The sequence below is a fragment of the Camponotus vicinus genome, unplaced genomic scaffold (genome assembly GCF_025532165.1).
Source record: "Camponotus vicinus isolate PSW18456_S1 unplaced genomic scaffold, iyCamVici1.0 SCAF_10, whole genome shotgun sequence".
NCBI classification, from domain to species: domain Eukaryota; kingdom Metazoa; phylum Arthropoda; class Insecta; order Hymenoptera; family Formicidae; genus Camponotus; species Camponotus vicinus.
The window spans coordinates 16,010,665-16,017,659 of record NW_028141946.1 but is presented as its reverse complement, the minus strand read 5'-3'; the positions used below and the strand labels follow the sequence as shown (position 1 = coordinate 16,017,659).

Genomic DNA, 6,995 nt, shown 5'->3' with positions numbered 1-6,995 from the left:
CGTGTAGATTCTCCTGAGCAACGCAACAGTTGAAAAAAAAAATTTGTTTCCCATTTTTCGAAGATTATCTTCAACGTCCGCCATTTTATAAAACATTTTTTGTAATTCAAATTTGGTTTTCTTGGTTTTTAAGAGAAATGTTCAAGCTTTAATATGAGCTTTATTTCATCTCGATACGGTGATTATTTGCTGATTTATCGCTATTTGAAAATGTGAAAAAATTGTGTTAAAATTTAGTTGTCCGTTTTTTTTGCGGGTGAGTGTATATTTAAAATTTTATGATCATATTTAATATTTGCTATATATTTAAAAATTAATATGTGATAAATTGTATATATTTTCATAAAAATTACTTTAGTTTATATCCCAATTATAGGAAATAAATTTTTTCCGATTTTTTAAATTCGTAACAACTTAATCCGACTTTATGTCCCTTTATGTAAAATGTAAAATTTGTTAATTTCATGTTTTTTTTATTCCAAAAAATTATCACTACTCTCTCTCTCTCTCCCTCCTCTTTCATAAAATTTTTACTTAATTCGATACTATATGTTATTTCATATTTAATTTGAATACATAAATAAACTTATCAACAACTTAGATCTCAAACTTTTGTTAGCAACAACGATGAACAAATATTTGCTTTGTACATTTTATCTTTACGCTTTTTATCTTTTCTTAGATCGAATACTGTTTTCTTAGATCGAATACTGAGTTCTGCATTATAAAAAGTATTTAGTATTATCTAATTGTATATCTTAAATTAATTATACGTTATGTATTGGCATAGGACATAAAAAACGATGGCAGTGCAGTTTCAACAGTTTGCATTAATACGTGTGAAAAGCTATTCAGTTTTCTTACTTTTATTTTTTTTGTATATATTATTAATTTTTTGGCAAAAAGATAAAACAAACAAGTAGATTTTGCGTCGTATTTGAGGTCTCAATAATCTTTTTCTCTAATTGTAAATCTTTTGTTTGAAGTACTGAAAAATTATATAAAATTTAAAATAAAAAAGAAAATTTCTTTAATTAGAAGTGGTTTTAATAGATAAGAATCATAAAAATAATAATTAAAAGGCAAACAAACCACAAGCGTTGATAGACGACACAAATATAAAAAAAAAAGGTATTTATGCATAAAAGGGGCCTCCTCCCCGATTTGTTTTATTTTTAAATATGTTATAGGGGAGATCTTCCCGAGTAATTTCGTATATATATACAGGGTGTCCTAGATCACCCGTACACCCCTTTTCTTTCAAAAACTAAGCATTTTAGAGAAAAACGTTTTCGACAAAAATTGTATGGTTTTGAGGGGAACATAAGATGGTGTCATTGATTTGACCTTGGATGGCATCGTTAAGGTGAGGTCAAGGACACCTTTAATTTCTTAAATGGAACCACCTATTTTTTATTGCATATTCTTATAGCTTATGTCGAGAGCTTTCCAAAAACTATAATAAAGTATTTTTTCATCAAGTACTTTTCGAGTTATAAGGCTTGAAATAATTTCTTAATTTTACATAAACCATAAAATATCTAGTAAAATATTCATTTTTCGATTATCTTACCTTAATACTTTTATGTACAAAATAATGAGAGGAATCAATTGGTGTAAAGAAAACACAAAATTGTTTCGAAAAAAAAAATGTAATTTGCAATTAACAATTACATTTTTTTTTCGAAACAATTATGTGTTTTCTTTACATCAATCGATTCCTCTCATTATTTTGTACATAAAAGCATTCACATTAAACCTGTAAACTTTGAACTATAAACCCGAAAACCTGGACTGAAAACTGTATATATGGGTTTTTGGGGTCGCTGATGCTCATGAGGTTGTTGGGCTATAACGGCGCAGGGTTTGGAATTCATCATGTCATCTTAAAATGGCCGTAATTTTGCAAGGAAAAATCGTAGATGACCATTCGACAGCTCATTTTGAAGGGAAAGAGTAGTACTAAATGATGCAATTAGAAGAAAAGAGCTAAAAAATTTTGTGCGTCCTGTACGTAACCTCAAAAGTAGCCCAAAAAGCCATTTTTCGAGTATATAACCTCAAATATCTCAAAATCCTGACGTGATGGGCCGACGTTGATGGCAATTCTGACCTCGGATTCGGATTCTACGCAGAAAATTACTTCGGAAATGACCCCCAGCTTCCCAACAACAAAACCTTGTAGACCTGTGTTATTAGTCAAGGCGGCGGTAAGATTAGAAATTGGTGTCCATCGGCTCCAAGAAGCTTATATGTCACGAATCTCTCAAATCTCGAATGTTCCGAGAATTTACGAAATCTTATGATCATTTCGTTTCTTCTAAGTAGCCACGTTTTCATAACAATCGACTCGAAGCCGGCGATAATTTGTTACAATACAACAATAAGATTTCAACAACGGATGTGTATAAGACTAATAAGATTATTAAATAGCCCATTCTAGATGCTTATAATAATGATAAATACATGATAAAATATAGACGTTACAGAAATATAAGCGAAATTGAAAATAATACGAAACAATGTGTTTTGAATATGAAAGATTTGTAGTTAACGGTATATTGGACATCAATTTCTGAAAATAATGGAAAACTTTGAAATTCTTTGCGGATTCGATATCTTCTAGTAAAAATAAGGATGTATGTGTTAAGAGGTTAGACGTGTCTGTACGCACATTCAGCCAATGAGCGACAGAATCCATCCGTGGCAACGGCATCGAAGCATATATTGTGAAGAGAGCATTCACACACTTTTCAGCCCAACGAATAATTGCTAGAAAACAATATTCGTGAACTAGAAAAATATGTGAGGTGCAAATGGTTGGATAGAGAATCGAGTCTTTCGCTTTCCGGGCAACTGCTCTAGACCACTGAGCTATCCAGATCTCACATCTAATGCCGCTTTTTAACATGGTGATATGCAACTCCAGAACGATGTTGGCATCTCGCTCGATGGATGCAATGCCGATTGTTACGGAGGATCCCTGGAAGGTTGCTCGCTGACTAAATAAGTGCCGGTGGAGGTGTTCGCATGCATTGCATGCTGACTTCCGACTGGCCTTTTGTGAGAAACGGTACCGACGAGCACAATGCTATAGAGTGACCATCCCTCAAGATCTTTCTAGTGAATAACAATATCCTCACTGTGTCAATAACAGTGGCAGATGGACCCTAAATAAGATCGTGATAAACCTTCATTAAATTTTGAATTTTCTAAAATGAATTTTTATCTATTTTAACTATTATTTTTTCTTTTTTAGCAAACATCGCTCGAAATAATTGATTGACAGCTTCAGAATGATGGGATCTTTGGAAATACTACTATGCGGTATTGCGACTGTATTTCTCGCTGTTTATTATTATCTTACATCGATCTATGACTTTTGGAAGTCACGTGACATTCGCGGTCCAAAACCAATACCAGTTTTTGGTAATTATAAAGATGTATTGCTTAATAAAAAGTATGAAGGTGATTATTTAAAGGACATATACAATGAGTATAAAGATGAATCCATGATTGGAATATTCATTGGAATAACACCCGCTCTTATTGTAAAAGATCCAGATTTAATTAAGGATATTCTTATCAAAGATTTTTCCAAATTTGCCAACAGAGGATTTCCTATTGTCAATGAAAAAGTATGTAAATATTTTAAATTGTATATTATAATATTCGAATAAATGTATTTCTATAAATGTGATAATTTTATATACTACGATTTTTTAATAACATAGGCCCGCGAAATTTGAGCATTTGTCAATTACAAAAAGCAGAGTAGGTGAATCTGATAGATTTTGTGACTCTGAAAACGAATCTAGCCGCAGAATTTCCTCAGCACGTCAGGTTTTTGAGTAATTTGTAGTTGAATGGCCCAAAAATCGCTATTTTGGCCAATTTCATGAATTTATTGTGGGGAAACCAAATTTTTTTGAAATATTTCTGTCAATGGCATCGTATAGTACACATTTTCACCTTTCAAATCCACTTTCGATTACCGCCGTACGATTTTTTTTCGCTAAGATATATATGTATGAAGTTATAAGAAAATTTACATAGACATCAATATGATAGATCTATCTTGAAATTTGAAAAGACTGACATATGTCAGGTTCTAAAAATGTCAGATTTTACTAAAAAAGTATTGTAAAAAAATATTTAATACAGTTGTTACACATTTTGATAAATTTTTCTACATTTTATGTCTTTTTATTGTGATTCTATCCGCCATATTGGATGCGCCATTTTTAATTTCAAAAGGTAACAGAAGATATTTAAAAATGTATGTTTTTACCCTAATTTTGATTCGTAGTGAGATAGAGAGGAGGCACGGTTGATTTAGAATGGCTTATTGGATCTCTATGCATGACCGGTCTTATAACTTGTATATCTAAGCGAAAAAAATCGTGCGGCGGTAATCGAAAGTGGATTTGAAAGATGAAAGTGAATACTATACGATGCCATTGACAGAAATATTTCAAAAAATTTGGTTTCCCCAATAAATTCATGAAATTGGCCAAAATAGCGATTTTTGGGCTATTCAACTACAAATTACTCAAAAACTTGATGTGCTGACAAAATTCTGCGGCCAGATTCGTTTCCAGCATCACAAAATCTATCAGATTCACCTACTCTGCTTTTTTTAACTGAATCTCGCAGGCCTGTGTAATCAATTAACATTTTCTAATAACCATTATTGAAAAATCATATTAGTTTTAAATAGTCTTGAGTTTCTTCAATCAAATTGTTATAATTTAATAAAAATGGAAAATTTATTCGATTATAATTATGTTTTTTATTATATCGTAGATTGATCTACTGTCGCAGCATCTTGCCGCTTTAGACCATAAAAGATGGCGACCTTTAAGGATAAGGTTGTCGTCCGCTTTTACATCCGCTAAAATAAAAAAAATGTTCTCTTTAATATCCGAATGCGCCGATTATCTTGAACAATATATTGAAAAATTGGTGAGTAAAAACGAGCCTATAGAATGCCGCGAGGTAATGGCAAAATATACGACCGATGTAATCGGTATTTGTGCTTTCGGCATCGAGATGAATGCTCTATTAGACAAAGACAGCGAATTTCGTAGAATGGGAAAAATAATCTTCCTGCCAACCTGGAAAAATATTCTACGATACAGAGTGCACGAAACCTTTCCATGGCTTTACGAAATGCTCAGTTATATCAAACCACAAATGGAGCACAACCATTTTTTCATACGTTTTGTCATAGAAACCATGAATTACAGAGAAACAAATAATGTCATTAGGCATGATTTCATTGATATACTGCGCAAGATAAGAAAGAATCCAGATAAAATGGGCGATATCAGTAAGACTGTGTACTTTTATGAAAATTTTGTGTGATACAAAAACTTTTCAAAATGATAATTTTTTAAATTCTTGAAAATGTTTATAAGTTTTTGCATACATAAATTTATAGATTAGTTATATTATACGTTAATATTATATATTAATTGTATCAAATATTAGATTATTCATAATTTGTAATATTCGATGTAATATTCGAAGAATTAAAATTAATGGTGAAAAAATTTCATATTTCAGAGATGACCGAAAACATCATAGCTGCTCAAGCGTTCATATTTTTCGCTGCCGGTTTTGAAACTTCATCGACGACTATGAGTAATGCGCTTTACGAATTGGCATTAAATCAACAAATACAAGACAAGTTACGTGAAGAAATTAATCAAGAATACACTAAGCACGGTAGCAATTTATCATATGAAAATGTAAAAGAGATGAATTACTTGGATAAAGTTTTCAAAGGTACATCATTCAAAGAAAAAATTTAATAATAGAATGATTTGCTATTAATTTTCAGTATCAATATAATATCAATAGTTTTATTGTTAATAATTTTTAAAACATATATGTACACACACATTTGGATATTTTAAATTTCACGAACAAATTTTCAAATATATAATTCTTCCTTACATTATTCTTAATATATGCAGAAACTTTACGAAAATATCCACCAGCGACATGTCTTATGCGACACTCGACATCAAGTTATACTTTTGATGGTAGCACACTTGATATACCAAAAAATCTAAAAATATTCATTCCGATTTTTGGGATTCATCGAGATCCGGATATTTATCCAAAGCCAGATGTTTTTGATCCAGAAAGATTCAATGACGAAGCAAACCAGACATCCGATGCATTATCTACCTTTTGGTGATGGGCCAAGAAATTGCATTGGTAAAATGATATACATAGATTTAAATACATTTCCTTCAGTTTTGTTTGTTTTGATTTCACATGTAACATTATTTTAATCCAGAAATTTTTCTCATAATAATAATTTTTTTATTTTCAGGTACCCGCTTTGCTATTCATCAGACAAAAATTGGTCTTATAAAGATACTGCGAAACTATAAAGTTGAGATTTGCGATAAAACGCAAATATCCTACATAAATGATCCTAAATCATTGCTATTAGCACCAAAGAATGGAATACATTTGAGGATAATTAAAATTAATCAGACTTAATTTAAGCTTTAGTACAATTCTTAAGAAACAAAGGTGGAGAAATATCTATAAATTAGAATAATAATAGCCATATCCCGATAGCATCAACATATATATATTACTGATATTGTTGTATTGTAATATCTTTATGGTTTATAAAATAATTAATAATTCGATTTAATTATTTTTAATTTATGTTATTACTTGCGTGTGATATAACCTGTTTAATTTTAAGTTTTGGTAAATATACCGAATAGGGGACCCAGCCCCAATAACCTTGACCTTGACATATGTTGTCAAGGTCACTGTCCTGAGTAACGTGCAGGAGGTTTTAGCCGTCGCTCGTTGTTTATTAAAAAGTTATTAACAAAAGAAGTTTTATAAATGGAACTTAATTTTCGGACACCGTGTACAATAACAGACCTCTTGTCGCATTGAAAGTTATAAACGTAAGTGAATAAACGTAAAGAATCCGTCCGCGGAGCCCCCGCAGGGGG

General features: G+C 31.2%; 1 pseudogene across 1 annotated transcript; it reads left to right on the top strand.

Annotated features, from left to right (window-relative positions):
• The first annotated feature begins 835 nt into the window (after window positions 1-835).
• On the top strand, window positions 836-6,674 carry LOC145960392 (putative cytochrome P450 6a13; annotated as a pseudogene). Its single transcript, XR_014435345.1, has 7 exons — window positions 836-1,131; window positions 3,260-3,468; window positions 3,559-3,638; window positions 4,807-5,332; window positions 5,569-5,790; window positions 5,982-6,228; window positions 6,347-6,674. The product of XR_014435345.1 is annotated as a putative cytochrome P450 6a13 (transcript).
• Window positions 6,675-6,995: the final 321 nt, after the last annotated feature.